Consider the following 22905-nt stretch of genomic DNA (forward strand, 5'->3'; position numbering starts at 1 on the left):
AAATAAATAAATAAGTAAACAAACAAACACAATTTAAAAAAGGGGAAAACGCACACATTTCCGTTTCTAAGAGATATCCGGACAGGCCCAGAACCTGGAATCTCGACAGCAAGTTCCAAAAACAAGCAGAAAGTGCCTGCTCCTGACGGAACACGTGATAGAGACCACCGTTCGAGATGGGGCCGGGTGGGCGGGCTGGCAGGCGGACACAGAGCTCTCGACTCATACCTGACAGAATCCGCTCTCCGACAGAAGACAGAAGGCAACACGAATTTAACAACCTTTTATTATAGAAACTCTTATCAAAATGGGTATAGAGCAACATATCTCGAGAGAGTAAAAGCTTCTTTTGACAAAACTACAGCCAGTATAATACTCAATGGTGAAAAGTTGAAAGCCTTCCCACTAAAATCTGGAACAAGAAAAGAATTTTGTGTCTCACCACTTCTATTCAGTATAGCATTGGAAGTTCTAGCCACAGCAATTAGACAAGGAAGTTAAAACAGTTCTAAACTGGAAGAGAAGAGGTAAAATTGTCATTATACATGGATGACATAATACTATATATAGAAAACCCTAAAAGCTCCACACAAAGACTACTAGAGCTGATAAAAAAAACTGGCAAAGTAGCAGGATACAAGATTAACATCCATAAGTCAGAGGCATGTCTTTACACTAACCGTGAAATATCAGAAAGGAAAGTAAAGGAATAATTCCTTTTAAGATTATATCAAAAAAAAAAAAAAACTTAGGAATAAATCTGACCAACAAAGTTAAAGACTTATATGTGGAGAATTACAAAATGCTAAGGAAATTAAAACGATTTAAAGAAATGTAAAGATATCCCATATTCTTGGGATTGGAAAAATTAATATTGTTAAAATGACCATATACCCAAAGCAATCTACAGATTTACTGTGATTCATATCAAATTACCCAGGACTTATTTCACAGAACTAGAACACATCATACTAAAATTTATATGGAATCAAAATAGACCCAGAGCTGCCTAAGCATTACTGAAGAAAAAGAACAAAGCTGGAGGAATAATCCTTCCAGGCTTCAGACAATACTACAGAGCTACACTAATCAAATCAGCATGGTACTGGAACAAAAACAGGCATATGGATCAATGGAAGATCATAGAGATGCCAGAAATCATTCCACAAATTTTTGGTCAATTAATCTTTGACAAAGGAGGCAAGAACATACAATGGAATAAAGACAGTCTCTTCTGTCAGTGGTATTGGGAAAACTGAACAGCTGCATGTAAATCAATGAAGTTAGAATACTCCCTCACACCATACACAAAGAGAAACTCAAAAAGACTTATAACTTTAAACATAAGACAAGGTACTATAAACCTCTTAGAGGAAATCATAGGCAAAACATTATCCCACATAAATCTCAGTAATGTTCTCCTGGATATTCTACCCAAGCAATTGAAATAGAAGCAAAAATAAACAAATGGGACCTATCTAATTAAACTTATAAGTTTTGTCACAGCAAAGTAAACCATAAACAAAACAAGGAGACAACCTACAGAATGGGAGAAAATATTTGTAAAAGATGAATTTGACAAGGGCTTAATCTCCAGGATATATATGCATCTCATACAACTTCATAAGAAAAAATCATAACCAATTAAAAAATGGGCAGAAGATCTAAGCAAGCAATTCTCCAAAGAAGACATACAAATGGACAAAAGGCACATGAAAAAATGCTCAATATCAGTAATTATCAAAGAAATGCAAGTCGAAAGTACAATGAGGTATCACCTCACAACAGTCTGAATGGTCATCATTCAAACGTCCACAAAGAATAAATGCTGGAGAGGATTTGGAGGAAAAGGAATCCTCTATACCATTAGTGGGAATGTAGTTTGTTGCAGCCATTGTGGAAAACAGTATGAAGAGTCTTCAAAAGACTAAAAATACACTTACCATCTGATCCAGCAATCCCATTCCTGGGCTTATGTCCAGAGGGAACCTTCATTCAAAAAGATACATGCACCCCAATTTTCATAGCAGCACTATTTATAATAGACAAGACATTGAAACAACCTAAATGTCCACTAACAGATAACTGGAAAGAAGTTGTGGTATATTTATACAATAGAATACTACTCAGTCATAAAAAAAGAATACAATAATGCAATTTGCAGCAACTTGGATTAACCTGGAAAATGCTATTCTAAGTGAAGTAAATCAGAAAGAGAGAAACATTCCATATGATATCTCTTAAATGTGGAATCAAACAAAGAAACAAAAAAAAAGGCTAACTTATTTACAAAACCAAAACAGACTTATTTACAACACCAAAACAGACTCACAGACATAGTAAACAAACTTACGGTTACCAAGTGGATAAGGATGTGGAAAGGGATAAATTAAAGTTTGAGATTTGCAGATACTAGTTACTGTACATAAAATAGATAAACAACAAGTTTATACTGTATAGCACAGGAAACTCTATTCAATATATTGTAGTAACTTATAGTTAAAAATAATATGAAAATGAAGATATGTTGTTCCTATATTATTGAACTATTGTGATGTACACCAGAAATTGACACAACATTGTAAACTCACTATACTTAAATAAAAGTATATTTTTAAAAATGGGCAGAAGACAGATATTTCTTCTAAATAGACATTTCTCCAAGGAAGACATACAGATGGCTAACAGGCACACGAAAAAATGCTCAATATCACTAATTATTAGGGAAATGCAAATCAAAACTACTATGAGGTTTCACCTATTACCAGCCAGAATGGCCATCATTCAAAAGTCCACAAATGATAAACGCTGCAGAGGATGTGGTGAAAAGGGCACCCTCCTACACTGTTGGTGGGAATGTAAATTGGTGTAGCCACTTTAAAGGACAATATGGAAGTTAATTTAAAAATTACTTGTTACCATTTGATCCAGCAATCCTACTCCTGGGCACATATCTAGAGAAAAATATAATTCAAAAAGACACAGGCACCCCAATGTTCACAGCAGTACTATTTACAACAGCCAAGAAATAGAAACAACCTAAATGTCCATTGATAGATGACTGGATAAAAATTGTGATAAATTTTTACAATGGAATCCTACTCAACTATATATATATATATATATATATATATATATATATATATATATATATATATATATATATATATATATATAAGTTGTATATAATGTGTATATATAATATCATTTGCAGCAACATGGATGACCTGGAGATCATCATTATAAGTGAAGCAAGCCAGAAATAGAAAATTTCTACATTTATAAGTGGAATCTTAAAAAAAAAAAAAAGACACAAATGAACTCACCTGCAAAACAGAAACAGACTGACAGACATTGAAAACAAACTTATGGTACCCAGGGATGAAAGGGAGTGGTAAAGGATAAATTGGGAGTTTGAAATTTGCATATACTAACTACTATATATAAAACAAATAACAAGTTCATACTGTAAAGCACAGGGAACTATTCAATATCTTACAGTGACCTATAATGAAAAAGAATATGAAGACAAAAATATGTATGTATATGTATATATATATGACTGAAACATTATGAACACCACAAATTACACAACATTGTAAAATGACTATATTTCAATTAAAAAAATGCATAAACATAATAAGAGAATAGCATATGAAATACAATTTAGGGACCTGTGGAAATTATTGAAGATCTGGAGAGACCAGCTTCAGTTAGATTAAGTCGAGAGGCTTCTATTACCTTTTCACAGATAGACCGAATGAAGATACAAAGCAGACAATAGTAACTAATGTTTGGAGACCACAGAGAAAATGGAGAGGGGTTAGGCTGGGGCCACCGTTCAGTACAGAAGTCTCATGGGCTTCTGGCTTATGCTTCTGAATTGTATGTCCTATGCCTTTTAATGAACATCTGAGTTGTACAGAGATGAGAGAGGTTACACCTGCAGACCCTGAATTCACCGTGAAGCCTGTTTAGTCCTGCAGTATTCTGAGCATTGCTGGAAGGCTCTCTGTCATTTTAATAATAACAGATTTATCACTTTGTTTATTGAGCATTTGCTATATAGAAGGCACTTTACATATTAACTCACTGGAATTCTTTAAATTCCTAAATAATTGTTGAGTCGTTTCACAGATGAGAAACTTGAGGTTTCTATCAGGCTGATCTATCCACAGTTATAGTTAAGAATCAGCAGTTTGTTGACACTGTCTGCCTTATGCACTTAAAATTAGTGAAAAATACAGCTTTGTTACATGTTTTCAAAATTTATAATAATCAATAAAGAGTCATGAGTTTATCTGAGCATGTCCAGGGTATTTCACACTATACCTCATGTGATAATTTTGTCAATAAACATTTGTTGTTTTCCAGTGTCTATATATCCCTGATTGTATCTGAAGGATATAAAAAAGTCAGCACAGAAACAGCAAACAAGGTCTGAGCCAACTGTACACAAAGTCCCCTTGCCCAGCAGCATCATGTCAACTCTCTGCACACAGAACTCTTCAGGGAAGCCCCATCAGAACCCGAGTATCTGTGAACTTTTACAAAATAGTGACCTGAATGATGTGGTGTGGATTTCCATCAAGAATTACAGGCTTTTGTGGATTCATCCCAGAGAAAATTCTTCAGAGATGTGGTGCTAGAAAACTTCAGCCATCTGGTCTCATTGAGTCTGTCAACAAAGACTTCTTTACTTAAGTATCCAGACAAGCTTCCACATACCTCAGACCTCAATCAGCCCCCATTCATGTCTGGTCAAAGCCACGGCAGCTGTCTGAAGGTGTTTACATCTAGTTTGTCCATCACTACACTGGTGCCTTCCTGATCATGATTCTTGTACTCAGTTCTTTCTTGTATTCAATCTCTAAGACACAAAACAGTGCTGGAAAGTCAGTGATTATTTCTTGCATGAATGAGTAAGTGGATTAAAGATTTACTAAGTAAATGTAATACTGTAAGCATTAAGCTGTGCAAATTAAAATAACATAGTAGAAAGAGCAGACATTTCCCTTTTCTACATAGAAAGATTTCTCTGGTGGAGCTAACATTTATTGGATTGCTTTTGACAAAAAAATATAGTTCAATCAACTGTGGAGTCATCTAGTTCCTTTCTAGTTGAAAACACTGAGCATTCTTAACTCTGTCTTTGCTCTCAGATCTCTCTGCATTGGCAACAAAAGAGTCTCACTATCTTGTCTTGGAATCAGAGTGATCTTTCTGCTCTGGTGAAACCGTGAATGTTTTCAGTTTTCAAGATGTTTTTCTTCCAGCAGATATTCCTATGGCTTAGTGTAGACTGAGCTGGAAATAAAAATCAACTTCCAGCTTCTCTCTGGAAGGAGCTAGACTGCACATCTATCTCATGGGCTGACCCTCCCAGCTGCTGTCCAAAGTCTACATTCTAACTCACTCCTCTCCCTGGAAGCTGGCAGGGCCCTCTGTGAGCTTGAGCTGGCAGGGGGGTAATCCCTGCAGCTTCTGCCCCTCACTTGACCCAGCCAAAACTAACAAGGCCCAGCTTCTCCCTGGAAGGAGTCTGACTGCACATCCAGCACCCTGACTTTTCCAGCTACTGCCTGACTCTGTCCTCTAGCTTGTATGTCACTTAGAGCAATTGGAGCCCAGCACTCATTAGTTTCCTGGAGTCTGCAGAGAACAAAGTGGCAGTTCCTCATGGCCCTGCAGGCTTTCCCACAACTACCCACCCTGGCTTGCTCCAGCAATAGAGACCAGCTCCTACCTTCTCTACAGACAGTGTCAGGCTACACATGCAGTGCCCCAGCTTGTCCAATTGCTGCCTGAGGGCTGGCTTCTAATTTGCCTCTCCTGGGGCACTGACAGTACCTCAGTCTCCTGGGAGCACCTAAAAAAGGCACTATGAGCAAGAACAAGGTTTGAGAGGCACCTAGAAACTGGCTGGGCTGACTTGTGCCAAACATTTCTGACGTAAGGCAAGACTCTGAAGATTGGGAGAGAAGGCTATTTGGTCTAAGGCAAATAAACTAACATGGAGTCAAGAAAAATGAAGAAATAATGAATATACCCTAAGGAAAAAAAAAACCAAAATGAAAACAAAGATACACTCCAAAAACAATGACTGTATGATATGGAGATAAGCGATATACCCAACAGAAAATTCAAAATAGTGTTCCTAAAGATTCTTTCTGAGGTCAAAGGAGTAATGTATGAAAAAAAAAAGGGGGGGGAATAAATAAAATCATGTGAAAATAGTTTAAAGGAATTATGTAACATCAATCAGTCCAAAGACAAAATATTGGAGGGCCAAGAGGAAGACAGAAAGAAGCAGAAAATATATAGAGATAAATCATATCTGAATTTTGTTCCAAACCTGAGGAATAAAACAGACATCCAGGTCCAGAAACCCCAAAGGACATCAAGTAAGAGAATTCAAAGTGAATCACACCAAGACACTATAATCAAATTGTCAGAAGTTCAAGACAAATAGAGACTGTTGAAAGCAGCAAGAGAAAAATCAACTTGTTATATAAATACAAGGTAATTCACATAAAGCTACCACTTGATATTTTCAGGAGAAACTTTGGAGGCCAGAAAAGACTGAGACAACATAAACCAAAATATTGCAAGGTAAAGATAAACTGCCAACTAAGAATACTACACCTGTCCACAAAAGAAAAAAAAAGAAAAAAAAGAAAAAGAAAAAGAGAGAGACAGAGAAAGAATTTCTCAGACAACCACACCTAAAGGAATTTAGCAAGAACTTTCTTAAAAGAAATGTTAGAGGGAAGTCTTCAAGTTGGAAGAAAAGGATACTAAACAGCAACACAAGAGCAGAAGACAAACTGAAACTTAATGGTAAAGGTAAATATATACAGAAAAACAGAATACTCTATTACTATAATGATGGTAGCAAATTGCTACTAATACTACTATAAAAGTTAAAAGATGAAAGATTTAAAATAACTATAACTAAATTAGATTGCTAGATACATAATAGAAGTAGATGTATGTAAACTGTGATATCAGTAGCATATAATATGAATGGAGAGATAGAGGCGTCTTATGTGCAAGTGAAATTAAGTTGCTGTCAACTTAAAATAGGCTGTTATAACTAACAGGTATTGCAAACAAGCCCCTCGGTAACCACAAAGAATATACCTGTGGTAGAGAACAAAAAAAGAGAAAAGAAATAAAAACATATTAATACCAAAAACAATGGAACACAAAAGAAGACATGAAAAGAAAAAGAGAAAAACTGCAAGACAAACAGAAAACAGTTCAAAAATGACAACAGTAAGTCATTCTTGAGCAAATATTATTTTAGCTGTAAATGGGCTAAACCCCCTAATAAAAAGATACATAGTGGCTGAATGGATTAAAAAGCCAAGATCCACCTATATGTTGTCTACAAGAATTCATCTTAGATTTAAGGACACACATAGGCTGAAAGTAAAGTGATGGTAAAAGATATTCCATGAAAATGGTGACCGAAACAAAGCAGGAGTGGCTATTATACTTGTCCCAGACAAATGTGACTTTTAGCCAAAAATGGGACAAAAAATGTATTATGTAATTATAACCATGTCAATTCACTAGGAAGGTATAACAATTGCAATTATTTATACACATCTAATATCAGATCATCTAAATATGTAAAGCAAACATTGACAGATGTGAAAGGAGAAATTTAATGCAATACAATAGTAAGCATTTCTATATCTGATTTTCAACAGTGGATAGAACATTGAGACAGAAATCAATAAACAACCAGTGGACCTAAACAACACTTTAGACAAATGGACCTAACAGACATACACAGAACTTTTCATCCAGTTGCAGACTAATTCACACTTTTTTCAAGTGAAAACAAAATATTTTCCAGGATAGATCACATGTTATGTCACAAAAGGGACCTTACAAATTGAAGAAGACTGACATCATACCGAGAATCTTTTGTTGCACAATGAAATGAAACTAGAAATCAATTACAGCACAAAATTAAAAAACTCCACAAATATGAGGAAACTAAATAACACAATCTCAAAAACCACTGGGTCAAAGGCAAAATCAAGAGAACTGCTGATTATAAAATTTGAATTTGAGAAAGCATAACTCACTTCTTCTCTCTAAGACTTTTAGATAAAACTAGACTCATCACAAGGCAGATGTCTGTTATTTATGACTTATTAACTGTGACTAATGGCAAATTATACCTCTACATGCAACAGGACACCTTTCATGTGAAACATTTTACTAAGTGCTTAGGAGTATTGATTTTTAAACTGAGGTCATGTTTAAAGTGTTCTGTATAGAAATCAGTGAATTAATTGTGAATGTCTATTACTCACTTCAATCACAGAGAATTCAGAAGCAATGTCCAGCCCTGCACATGACTGAACAGGATTCATGCAGATCTTGGGGTTAGCAGGTGCAGATTCTCTAACTACACACCTCAGATGTCCATTACCAGATATGTGGACAAAGTCAGCATCACAAGCCTGTGGCTCCAGGGACTTCTACACTGAAAGATGGCCCTATTCTGACCCTCCAGTGACCTGAGGTCTCCCATTTCTTTCTACCTCTCGGCTTTGATGGTCACACAGCATTGCTTCCCCAGGGTCACACTCACTCCCACTGGTCTGACAGTAACAGAATCTTCCAATAAGTTTCAGGTATTTCAGTCCTTCAAAAATTTCCACAGGACCCTATGTGCTGCTCTATCTACTGCAGTTTCTCTCATCAACATACAGCCATATTTAAGGAAAAAATATAATTTATACATTGTTTTCCAGTGTTTAAATGTGAACGAAGTTTACTTACAAAATGAAAACTGGATGGATTTGTACAAGACGGAAGATAAGTATTTTATTTAAAATTGGCAGCCATTTTCAGAGGATGCAGTTACTAATCAAAACTATGACACTGAACTCAGGTCAGATCGCTGACCCCTCACTACCCTCCATGCTCCACACTCACAGGAGCACTGCTGTTGTCCTCTGTGCCTCCTGCACCTGTGCTGTTTTCAGCTGACCTCATTCTGACACATACACCAGCACAACTAGACAGTGAGCCTCTGCTTCCTCAGTCTCCCTCCACTGTGTTCACCAAATGACTAATGTACATCAGATGCCAATCAGCCGTGAGTGAGGCAACTTTCTCCTGTGCCCAAGGGACTGAGACAAAGACAGCCACTCTCATTTTGGTGTAATGTGAAGACTTTCAACAGCACAAATACTGGGAAGGAGAATATTCAATTTCTGGGCCACAAAACATCTCAGGGACCTAGGGAAACATAACAAGAGCCCCTTAAATCTTTTATTACTTCTTGGTTTTATAGAGAAGATTCAGGCCTGTGGAGAAGCCTGCTCACCTACTGGCAACAGAGAAAGAGGAAGGACTTGCTTCTCTGTGATTGCACTGTCAGGATCACAGCTAACCTCCATCAGTCTCTGGATTTTCATTTACAAAAAGTTCAAGCACTAAAACACAACTGAAAAAGGAGAAAGAAGCCACGACATTTTAGTTTTCCACAATACCCAGGCTCACCTGCCACAAATCCCCTAACCATCACCTGGCACTGTGCTCTAAGAGAAACAGAGACCATTTCTCCTCTCCCAGATTCAGAACTAATATGGCTTTACATGCTGCTGCTCATATAGAAAATATGAATTCTCTTAATTTACATACAAGTAAATAAAGTCATTGAATTTTATATGTTAATGAATCCATGCTACTTAGAGTCTTACTCAATTCCCCCAACCCTGAAACCCAGGAGGCCCTGATTAACACATGTGTATTTCACTCTCCACCTCTATGAAAGCCTCTCTGAAATTACTCAGATTTACTACTCTTTGTTTATTCACTGATTCTCCAGTATCCACCTCAACCCTCTGGAAACCTCATTCCCTCCCTGTCTACCTTGCTCCTGCCCCTCAGGATACACTTATCCTCACACATCCTGCCTCTACTATGTAGGGTTTTAAGTAATGTCACTTCCTCAACAATGGCTTCTGTCCCATGTAATTGGCTACTCACCAAGGAACTTATGAATTTACTCCATAATAGAGTAGTTTAATTAGTAATTAGTACTCCATGCTGAAGAGTTCAGTGACACCCAAAGCTCAAGTTTCTCAACATGTGTATCATAAATGGAACATCCCATATGTAGATTTCACTGAATATGTCACTACTTCATGAGTCCTATAATACAAATGGTGAACGACGATTAATAAGAAGACAATCAAAATAAATCTGGTTGATATATGTCTTCTTTTTAACAAAATATTTTCCATTTAATGAGGTAAATCATGTAAACACAGTTATGGAACATATATTATGTATACAGATTATTTCTGTTTTTTTTTTTAACAGTCTCAAAAGTAACTTTCTCAACTTTGCACAGAAGTGTCACTGTGGATTCTGTTTTTTCTCAGTACTGTAGAAAATCTGAAACAAAAAGTTCTGTGCTTGTCTTTATCTAAAATAACTTGTATCTGCATTCTCTCAGATTATGAACCCAAGTGTGTCCATCTATGTCCTTCTACTATGGTCTGTCTTTGTCTACATGGTGCACACGGATGCTTCAGCCTCACCCCATGTTATAGTGTATTCTCAGTGCTGTCCTGCCTGTGAACAGTTGTAAGCTGTTCTTCTGAGGGGGAGCAAAGTCTGTAATGACCTACATTGCCATCCTGGTGACATCACCCCACAATATTTTTTATTTCATTTCTGATATCTTCTTTAACCCAATAGTTTATAAAGAGTATGCACATTAATTTTCACACATTTGTGAAATTTCCTGTTTTCCTCTGTCATTAACTTTTGGTTTTATACCATTATTGTCAGATATGATACTTGATATGATTTCAATCTTCTTACATTTGCTGAGCCTTGTTTTGTGACTTAACATATGACATACCTAGAGAATGTTTCTTGTGTGCTTGAGAAGAACGTGCATTCTGTTGCTACTGGGTGGAATACTGTGCATATGTCTGTTAGGTCTATTTCTTTAAAGATGTAGCTCAAGTAAATATTTATTTATTTTCTGTCTTTAAAAACATAGACTGAGAGTGAAGGGATGGAAAAAGATACTTCAAACAAATAGGGAAAAAAGGGGTGAGCTACACCTAAAACAGTCAAAAAGACATTAATCTAGCAAAGGTCAAAAGAGGCAAAGAAGGTCATTATGTAATGACAGAGGAGTCAATCCATCCAAATAATGTAACGATTATAAATATTTATGCATCCAACATCAGAGCAACTACATATATGTATAGCAAAAACAAGCTAAAAGGCAGAATAAACTACAGTATGATAATAGTTGAGAACTTTAACACCCCACTCTCCACAAGTGATAGATCATCCAGACAATAGTTCAATATAGGATCAGTTGACATGAACAACACTAAAGATCAAATGGTCCTAACAGTCATATATAAAATATTCTGTCTAACAAAAGCTGAATATACATTCTTCTCAAGTGTACAAATTTTTTTTTCTAGACAAGACCACATATTAGGTCATATATCAAATTTCAACAAATTCAAGACTGAAATTATATCAAATGTCTTCTCTGATCATAGTATAAAACTAGAAATCAGTAGGAGGAGGAAAACTGGAAAGCACATGAATATATAGAAATTGATCAACACTCTCCTAACCAAAGAATAAATTTAAGAGGAAATAACAAAGTGTCTTGAGACAGACTAAAATGGAAACAAAGCATACCAAAGCCCATGAGATATAGCAAAACCAATTCCAACACGGTGATTTATTACAATAAATGCCTAACTTAAGAAATAAGAAAGAGCTCAAATAAACAATCTTACTTTTCTCCTCAAGGACCTGGAAAAAGACCAAACTGAGCCAAAGTTAGCAGAAGGAAGAACATAATAAAGATTACGGCAGAAGTCAATGTGATAGACAAAAAAACAGTAAAATTTAGCAATATTAAGAGCTAGTTCATTAAATAAATAAATAAAATTTTGAACTTTTAGCTACACTACACAAAGAAAAGGAGAGAGGATCAAAATCAACAAAATTATAAATAAGAGAGAAGACATTGCAACTCTACCACAGAAATAAGAAGGATAATAAATTACTATGAACAACTATATGCAGATAAACTAGACAACCTAGATAAATGGAAAAAAAAAATTCTCAGAAACATACCTACCAAGAGTGAATTAGGAAGAAATAGAAAATCTAAACGAACCATTTAACACTGTGGAGAATAAATCTGTAATCAAAACTCTTCAAATGAAGAAAAGGTCAAGATCAGATGGTTTCACTGGTAAATTTTACCAAATATGTAATGAATTAATGCCAATCCTCAAGTCTTTTAAAAAATAGATGAAGAAGGAAAATTCCCAAATTCATTTTACAAGGCTAGCATTGCTTTGAAACTGCCAGAGAAGAAAATTTAGGTCAATAACCCAGATGAATGTAGATTATAAAATTCTGAATACATACTAGCAAATCAAATAAATGTGATGCCATCGCATTAATAGAACAAAAGAAAAAATATAATGATCAATAGATACAGGAAAACACTGAACAACCTAGGTATAAAATGAATGTAACTCAAGGCCACGGTTCAAAACATACTCAGTAGTGGAATTCTGAAACTTTCCCCTAATGTCAGGAACAAGGCAAAGGAGCCCACCCCCACCACTCACTCAGCACAGTAATGGGAGTCCTAGCCAGAGCAGTCAGGTAAGGAGGAGACAGGAAAGTCATCAAAACTGGAAAATAAGAAGTACAAATATCTCTAGTTTAAGATAACATGATTATATCTATAGGAAGTCCTAAAAACTTCACCAAAATCCCATTAGAACTAAGCAGCATAATCAGTAAAGTTGCAGAATAAAAATTTTAAATGCAAAAATCAGTCATATCTCTATACACTGAAAATTATCTGAAAAAGAAATACAACAATTCTATTTATAACAGCATCAAAAACAATAAAATAATGACTAAATTCATCCAAGGTGATAAAATATCACTCTAAGAAATAAACTAAAACATACAGACAAATGTAAATTTATCCCTTGCCTATGGATTGGAAGAATTAATATTGTTAAAATGTCCATACTACCCAAAGCCATCTGTTGATTTAATTCCTATCAAAATCCAGTGGCATTTTTTAAAGTAGGAAAAAAAAATATAAAAATTTATAAGGAACCACAAAAGACCTTGTACATACAATGTTGGAGATATTGCACTCTATATCAAACTATAATATAAAGCTATAATAATCTAAAATAGCATGGTACTGCCATAAAAACAATGGAATAGAACTGAGAGTCAAGATACAATCCCATGCATGTAAAGTCAACCAGTATTTGACAAGGTGGTCAGGAAGACTCAGTGGAGCAGACAGTCTTGTTAATAACTGGGCTTGGAAAATTTTATATTCACATGCCAAAGAATAAAATTAGACCTCTATCTAACACCACTCTGAAAATTAAGTATAAAGGAAAGAAAGGCAAATATAAGACTGGAAGTCATAAAATTCCTAGAAGAAAACAGTAAAAGTCTTTTTAACACAGGTCTTAAAAATTATTTTTGATGATACTTTAAGCATAAACAATTAAAAAAAAAACAAATGAAACTACATCAAACTAAAAATCTCCTACACATTGAGACAATCAACAAAATGAAAAGACAGCCTATATAATGGGGAAAAAAATCTAAAAATCTTATAACTAATAAGGAGTTGATATCCAAAATACATATCATACAACTCAAAAGCATCAAAACAAATAACCCACTTAAAAGCTGTGCAAAAGACCTGGAAATACATTTTTTCCAAAGAAAATACATGAATTTCCAACAAATACATGAAAATGTGCTCAACATCACAAAACATTAGGGAAATTAAAATCAAACACGCAAGGAGATTTCAACTCAGGATTATTAGGATGAATTTATCAAAAAGACAAGAGGCTTACTATTAAACGCTAGCAAAGATATGGAGAAAAGGGAACATTTGTGTACTTTTGATTGGCTTATGAGTTGGTTTGGCCTCTATGAAAAACACTAGAGAGGTTCCCCAACATTTAACAGGACTACCATATGACCCAGAATTTCCACATTTGGGAAATGTATCTAAAATAATTGAAAACATTATGTTGAAGAGATATCTGCACCCATGTTCACAGCAACATTATTTATAACAGCCAAGAGATGATAACGACCTATCAACAAATGCTTGCATATAAAAGTTGTGCTATATTTAGACAATGGAGTATTATTCAGCAATATAAAGAAGGAAATTCTGCCATTGGTGACAATATGGATGGACGTTGAGGGCATCATGCTAAGTAAGAGAAGTCAGGCAGAGCAAGACAAATACTGTATGACCTGATTTATATGTGAAAAAAATAAGCAAAAATTAAAATATCACATTTTTGGTTACCAAAGGTGGGCAGTGGGAAGAGGGAGAATTTGGTGTAGGAAGTCCAAACATACCAACATCCAGTTATGGGATAAACAAGTATTGAAGTGTTATGTACAATGTGAATACAGTTAACAGTGCTCTATGGTATATTTGAAAGCTGTTAAGCAAGTAGACCTCAAGTGTTCTCATAACAGGAAAATATATTTTGTTTCCTTTGTTTTTTGCATCTACATTTAGATGATGTATGTTAACTAATCTTATGTGATAATCATTTCACAATATATCAAAGTCAAATCATTATAATATGCATTTGAATCTTAAACAGCACCATATTGTATCTCAATAAAACAGGGGGTGGGTAATTTATAACAGTTTTACAATAATTTTCTTGAAATTAAAAGAAAATCTTGAAACAAAAGAAAATGGAAACACAACTTACTAAAACTTATAAAATACCATGGAAAGAATTATGAGTTTATTACAACAAATTAGTATGACAAGAAAAAAGAATTGCAAATAAACAACATTACTTCTCAAGGGACTAGCGCAAAAAAAAAAAAAAATCCCACTAAGTTCACAAGTAGCAAAGAAATGAAATAACAAATGTGAGAGAAGAAATAAATAAACAAAGACTATAAATATTAGAAAACATCAATGCTAGAGGTTGTTTTTAAAATGGTAAAATTGACAAACTGAGCTATACTAACAAAGGGTAAAACAATATGCAAATGAATCAGAAATGAGAGGCGATATTATAACTGATACAACAGAAATACAACAGGTTATAATAGGTGACTATCAACAAATACACACAAATAACTCGGATATCCTGGAAATAATAAACTCCTAGAAATATAAAAACTACCAAAACTGACTAATAAACAAAACAGAAAATCTGAACAAACCAATGATGAATGAAAAGATTGTATCAGTAATAAAAAAATAAATAAATAAAAAAATAAAAAGAGGCTAAGACCAGACAGTTTCATTGGGATATTCAACCAAACATTTAAATAGAATTAATACAGTCATCTCAAACTTTTTAAAAACATGAAGAGGAGGCATATTTACAAATTCATTTGATGAGTCCAACATTACCCTGATATCAAAGCTAGATAAGAACACTACAAGGGGGAAAAAAAAACTGGCAAGTATTACTGATAAATATAGATGCAAAATTTCTCAATGAAATATAAGCAAATCAAATTCAATGGTATATTGAAAAGATCATATACCATGTCAAGTGGAATTTATCCCTGAATCCAAGGACAATTCAACCTATGTAAATCAAACATGTGATGCATCACATTAATGAATGAAATATAAAAATCGTATGGTAATCTCAATTGATGGAGAAAAACATGTGAAAAAATTAAACAACCTTTCATAAACTAACAAACAAATAATAAAAAGCCTCAACAAATTGCTATACAAAGTAAGTAATTAAACATAATAAATGTCATACTGGACAAATTCACAGCAAACATCATACTCAATGGTGAAGTGTTTTCTGACAAAAATATAAAGAAAATGTTTGTGCACTCACCATTCCTTTACCACATAATACTGGAAGTCCTGGCCAGAGCAATTAGGCAAGATAAATACATAAAAGTAATCAAAATTGAAAAGGATGAAGCAAAACTATTTGTTTGCATTTAATATGATCTTATATGTAGAAAATCCTAATGATTCCATCAAAAACCTATTACAAATAATAGACAAATTCAGTCAAGTTGCAAGATACAAATATCAACATGTGAAGAGCAGTGTGTTTCTATATACCAACAATAAACAATTTGAAAAATAAGTTTAAAAAGCATTCATATTTAAAATGTCATCAAAAAAATTAGGAATAAATTAAACCAAGTAGGTAAAATATCCTTACAGTGAAAATGACAAAACACTGATTAAAAAAAAAAAAAACTGAAAAAAAGATAAATGGAAAAAATTTTCATGGTTATGAATTAGAAGTATTAAAACTGTAAAAATGTCTGTGTCACCCAAAGCTGTCTATAGATTCAATGCAATCCCTATCAAAATTCAAATGACTTTTACACAGAAATACAGAAAACAAACCTAAAACTTGTATGGAACCACAAAACACCCCTAATAGCCAAATCAACCTGGTCAAATAATTAATCTAGAGATATCACAATTCCTAATTTCAAACTTTATTACAAAACTATAGTAATCAAAAATGGTAGGTAACAGTAAAAAATGGAGGCCAAGTCCAATGAAACAATCAAGTGCTCAGAAACAAACCCACTTATATAGTGTCAACAAGTACTTCACACGGGAACCAAGAAGATGTAAAGGGAAAACTATAGACTCTTCAATAAATTGTGCCGGAAAAAACTGGATAATGGCCTACAGATGAATACAATTGGACCCCTTTCTTGCAGCACTCACAGAAATTAACTCAAAATGGACTGAAGGCTTAAATGTAAGACCAAAAACTGTAAAACTACTTGAAGAAAATGTAAACAAAAAGCTCCTTGCTGTGGTTTTGGCAAATATTTTTTGGATATGACACCAAAGGTTCAAGTAACAAAAGCAAAAACAAACAAGTGGAACTACAGCAAATTTAAAAAACAACAACAAAAAAAAAACCAAACCAAACCAAACAAAACAAAAAAGCCCCCAAAAAAACCTCCATAGCAAAACAAATAATCAGCAAACTAAAAAGCAACTACAGAATAAAATAACATACAGGCAATTTTTTTTCCATTTTTTAATCAAAAAACTTTTTTTATAAAATATATAATTAAGTCATAAAATAATAGTAATAAAATAAAAAATTAAAAATTAAAAATAGGCTAAAGGACTTGAGTAGATTTTTTTTCAAAAAGACATATAGATGGCCAATAGGTACATGAATAAATGCTCAACATCACTAATCATCAGGGAAACGTAAATCAAAATCACAATGACACATCACGTCACACCTGTTAGAATGGCTATTATAAAAAAGAAAAAGAAAATTTGCAAGAATATGAAGAAAAGGTAACACTTGTTTAATTTTTCAGTCAAAATATAAACTGGTACAGTCGAATGAATATAAAAGAATTAAATTGGACCCCATCTTACACTACTCACAAAAATATCTCGCAATAAAATAGTCAAATTGTGACTTGAAATCATAAAATACCGTAAAAAAAATCATAGAGTAAAATCCCCTTGACCTTGATCTTGTAAATAATGATTATTTAGATATGACTCCAAAGTACAGGCAACCAAAGCAAAAGCAAAAAGAAACAAGCAGGACTAAGTCAATGTAAAAACTTCTGCATAGAAAAGAATTTGAAAAACTTAAAAGACATCATATGGAATGGGAGAAACTATTAGCAAACCATCTTTTGATAAATGGTATTTACTGAAGTATATAAATACCTCATACAACTTAGCAGCCAAAAAAATAAAATCTATTTAAAAATGAATTAAATATCTGAATAGACATTTTCCTTAAGAAAACGTACAAATGTCCAACATGAAAAGGTTGTCATTAATCATCAGGGAATTGCAAATCAAAACCACGAGACCTTATCACAACTGTTACAATGGCTACAGTCAAAAAAGACAGGTGAGTACAAGGATTGGAAGGGATGTGAAGAAAATCCTTGTGTGTTGTTGGTAAAAATGTAAATAACCACAGCCACTAGGAAAAGCAGTATGGAATTTCTGTCAAAAATTAAAAGTAGTATCCAGGTGTCCAAGCACCATTTGTCAAAGAGACTATCCTTTGCCCACTGAACGTGTTTTACTTCCATCTCAGATAGTAGTTGACCTAGTATACAGGGGTTTACTACTGGGTCCTCTATACTGTTAATTTAAACCATGTGTGTATTTTAATACCAATATCATTGTGTCTCATACTGTAGCATTGTGATTTAGTTCTAAATCAGGAAGTGTGATGACTCCCAATTTGTTCTTTCCCAGGATTGCTCTGGTGTCTGGGTCACTGGTAGTCACATAAAAAAATTTTAAGATTGATTTCTCTCCATGTGTAAAAAATGCTGTTGGAATATTGATAGAAATTGCACTGAAACTGTAAATGGCTTTGGGTATTATGGACATTTTAACCTTAATTCTTCTGTTCCATTAGCCATACTTCTGGCCCAGTGTATCTTTCCACTTGTTTTGTCTTCTTCAATTTTTTCCATAGAAGTCTTATAGTTTTCAAAGTACAAATTTTTCACTTCCATAGTAAAGTGTATTCTTAGGTATTTTATTGGTTTTAATGCTATTTTGAATGAGAAAACTCTAGCATCTACAATAAATGTTGCTGGGAAGATTGGAAAACCACAAGCAGAAAAATGAAATTGGAAACTTACTTTCCGCTACTCACAAATATAATTTAAAATGGATTAATGACTGAAATGTAAGACCTCATACTTTAAAACTCCTAGAGGAAAACATAGAGAAGAAGATACTTAACTCTGGTTTGGGTAATAATTTTGGGATATGACCCCAAAACACAAGCCAGAAAAGCAAATATCAACAGGTGGGACTACATCAAACTAAAAAGATCCTGCACAGCAAAAGACATAATCAGCAAAATATAAAGCCTAATATAGAGTAGGAGAGAATTTTTGCAAATCATATATTGGATGGAGGGTTAATATCAAAATATATGTAGACCTCATATAACACAATAGCAAAAAAAAAAAAAAAAGAAAAAAAGAGTAGAAAATCCAATATAAAAAATGGGCAGTGAATCTAAATTTATATTTTTCCAAAGAAGACACCCAAATACACAAAATGTACATGAAAAGATATTCAACATGACTAACAATTAGGGAAATGAAAATTGAAAGTGGAATGAGATATCCCCTCCCTCCTGTCAGAAAGGCCATCACCAAGAAGACAAGAGACAGTGCTGGCCAGGATGAGGATAAAAGAAAACCCCTGTACACTGTCGGTGGGGATGTAACCTGGTTCAAGCACTATGGAAAAGCTATAGAGGTTACCCAAAAATTAAAAAGAGCTACCATATGCTCCAGCAGTCCTCCTTCCTGGTGTGCATCTGAAGGAAGTGAAAACAGGGTATTGAAAAGATAGGTGCATTCGCATGTTTATTACAACATTATTCACAATAGCCAAGATATGGAAATGACCTGAGTGTCTAACAATGAAAGAATGGATAAAGAAGAAATGACATTGACATACAATGGAATATTATTCTGCATTATGAAAGAAGGAATTTCTGCCATTTGTGATATTACAGATTGACCTTGAGGGTATTATGCTTGGTGAGATGAAATAAACAGAGAAAAGACAAACGTAAGATATCAGATATACAAAAACAAACAAACAAACAAAAAACAAGCAAGCAAACACTTAGAAACAAATTGTAAAATGGTGGTAACTAGGTGTCGGGGTGGAGGAAATGGGGAGATGTTAAAGGGTACAAATGTGCAACCAGAAGATAAATAAGTCATGCAGATCAAATGCACAGCACAGTGATTACAGACTACAGTGCTGTACCAGTCTCCAAAGTTCCTAAGGTACTATCTTGTGAATATTCTTGCCACAAAAAATAAAGAAAATTATACTTGTGAGTCATGTGAGAGGTATTAAATCTGTTTGTGATCACATTGCTGTATGTAAGTGGATCAAATCAACACACTGCAGACTGTGAAAAAAGAAAAAGTAGAGCTGCATGATTTCACTTACACGTGTAATCTAAAAACAGCCGAATTCACACAAAGAACAGAGTGGTGGTTGTCAGGGCCTGAGAGTGGGGAAATGAGAAGATGCTCAAAGAGTACAAACGTCCATGTTTAAGATGACTAAGTTCTGGGAAATCTCATGAACAGCATGGTGACTACAACTAACAATGCTGTATTATTTATCTGAAAGTTACTGAGAGCAGATCTCAAAAATTCTCACCACAAAAGGGAATTTTATGGGTTTATGGAAGTATCCTTATTGTGATAATCATTTCACAATATATATCTGTATCAAATCACCACATTACTTACTGGTAGGGCTGTGTCTGGGTCACTGTCTCTCAGGACTCAGAATTCAGTGAGTCTGTTTCACTTCATGGCTGAACATATTCAAATGGCCTGTTTATAAAATAAAAATAAAATGACTAATAATTCATTGTGACTGACTTCAAGAATTTTTTGTTGTTTTTAATTTTGTTCCCATGCCTACATTTCACACTACTGGAACAAAATCAAATATACGCCAAAACAAATAGCACATTACAATAATGATACCAGAGTCGTGAACATAAATATTCAATGTTTCTTCCTGATGTTTTCTAATCAGAAATGTTTTTTAAAATATTCAAACTCACCGGGTCCTAGCTGATAGCTATGTGACAAAAGTCAAATAAGACAAAATGACAGACAACCCTGCAAGTGGTTTTAGATAATTCCATATTTTGTGCCAGAAATTAATTACCTCTTAGAAAATCACATAAAAATACTTGAAGCTCAAACCCTGGAACGTTTCTCAATTTCATCAAACTCACATGTTATTATAATATCTGTGTCCATTTAGGTGATGAGGTAGGTAAAGATAAAAAGTGATCTGTTCTTCTGTGTTTAGTACAATTAAAATAACTAAAAATGATTATAAAATGCTTCTAAGAAATTAGATAAGATCTAGAATACAGATGGAGATATGAAAATGCTTTTCCTTGCTCTGTACAAGAGTAGTAGCCCATCAGGTACAAATGCGTCAGATGACAAGGTACCTTCATGTTAAAAACAATGCCATCACTGCAAAGGAAAGCTTTACTGATTGTACTGAAATAAAAGAAAAAAAATAGAATTGGAAAAAGATCACTTTGCCATAAAAATGCTCATGGTCACAAATAGTATAGAGAAGCAACTGTGGCAGATGTAAAAAGACGTAGAAGCCATCATTCCTCCACTGAATATGATTACACCAAATTGTGACTTAATCATTTACCAAATTGTGACTTAATCACTTCATAAACATAATGGATAACATTTCTGCTTCTATAATTTAAAATATAATAACCTTTAAAATATTCTATGAGAGGTGTGGTAGTCAAATTTGTGTTCTAAGAAGTACTTTAGACACACCTAAGAATAACTAATGGTCAGAAAGATCAAATGCAATCAGCTACCACCCCATGCAAATTAATGGCATTCAGCAGATATTCATATATAAAATATGTATTACTGTACAATATGTAAATAAAATCAAATATTGTATTAATATCTAATGTAAAATACCAGGAAATGTGCTGTGCCAAAATTGGAAGCGTCCTGGTGTAAACAGATTACAATTTTGTATTCAGTTTTCATAATGGGATAATACTGTGATCTGAGCAGAAATTGTAAAGAGATTTCTCCAAGAAAAATTCCTGACCACATGAAAAGTTGCAAACTTACTATAAGGCGTTTCCCCTTGTTTACTCTCAGTGTCAGAAAGTGACTTGGATCTAGAATAGGAGAATAAAAAAACTTTAACGAGACATAGGAAAGCACTCTCTGTTAAAGAAAATAAATCAAAAGAAAAAATGAAAGGGAAATTAAGATTCTACAAATACAAATACCAATTTTTATGAGAAAGGGTTAAAATTGAAAAAAGATTATATTCTTATTTCACCTTTTGAACAAAGGTATAGAAATCTAAGCTAAATAACTTCATATTTTGCATTTATTAGGAGAAAATATATTTGCAATGAAAAGCAGTCATTGTCCTGCCTTTTAAATATTCTGACGATTTAGCTTTGAATATATTTCATCTCAAATGGTCTTAAGCAGTATGTACAATGGTTGGTATTTTAAAAATCACCACTGTATTTGGAACTTATAAAAGTAATTCACAATTTTTAAAATTATATTCTTGTAAGAATTTGGTAGTGGCCTAGGTATTATTTTTAACAAAACTGGTCACCCTGGAATGCTGCAAAAGGTTTTTCAATAAGCTTATACTTACATATATTTAAGACTGTCACTGTATTAATATTACGGAAACAACAGGCCAGCCAAGAAACAAGCACCACTTGGAGGGTTGGAATACTCAGATTTATTACACTGGCAGGCTCAGAGTGTCTTCTGCTCTGAAGCTCTGAGCACCTCCAAAACTTGTGCATTAGGCTTTATAGAGTTAATTGCAAGCATGGGGCTATTAGCCAATAAGGTGTGAACAGCAAAAGCAGGGAATCAGTACACTGGAATTTATCTATTAGGAACAGAGCATGTTACTTTTGGGAGACCATGATTGTGTTAACAAATTGTAACAGACCCCAGCCACTCATCTCCTTAAAGAAGAACAAATGTGCTTAGTTAACTGCCTTGCAAACAGGCACCTGTGCATCGGCATGCCAGTCTCCTGGCAGTAAAAAGCAGAGACAATGCCTTTCTTGCATAGTTGAGGTTTTAGATAGAACTCTGCTCATTGCAAAGCAACAACCCAGGTCCTCAGCTATAAACACAGGGTGTGTCTGCTGTTAGATAGTCTTCTATGCCCCAAACAAGGAGCTGGCTGGGCTGGTGGCCTTTTCTAACATATCTATAAGGATATATCTTGTT

General features: G+C 34.1%; 1 long non-coding RNA gene across 1 annotated transcript in view; it reads right to left on the reverse strand.

The window, feature by feature from the left end:
* LOC141575602 (uncharacterized) overlaps positions 1-22905 on the reverse strand; it is a 28841-nt gene that overhangs the window by 4830 nt on the left and 1106 nt on the right. The window contains exons 2-3 of the long non-coding RNA XR_012503276.1: positions 21760-21809; positions 20368-20454 (exon numbers count right to left, since the gene is read on the reverse strand). This is a non-coding gene — a long non-coding RNA (uncharacterized LOC141575602). The remainder of the gene's footprint in view (positions 1-20367; positions 20455-21759; positions 21810-22905) is intronic.

Source organism: Camelus bactrianus, chromosome 30 (assembly GCF_048773025.1).
Source record: "Camelus bactrianus isolate YW-2024 breed Bactrian camel chromosome 30, ASM4877302v1, whole genome shotgun sequence".
Taxonomy (NCBI): Eukaryota; Metazoa; Chordata; class Mammalia; order Artiodactyla; family Camelidae; genus Camelus; species Camelus bactrianus.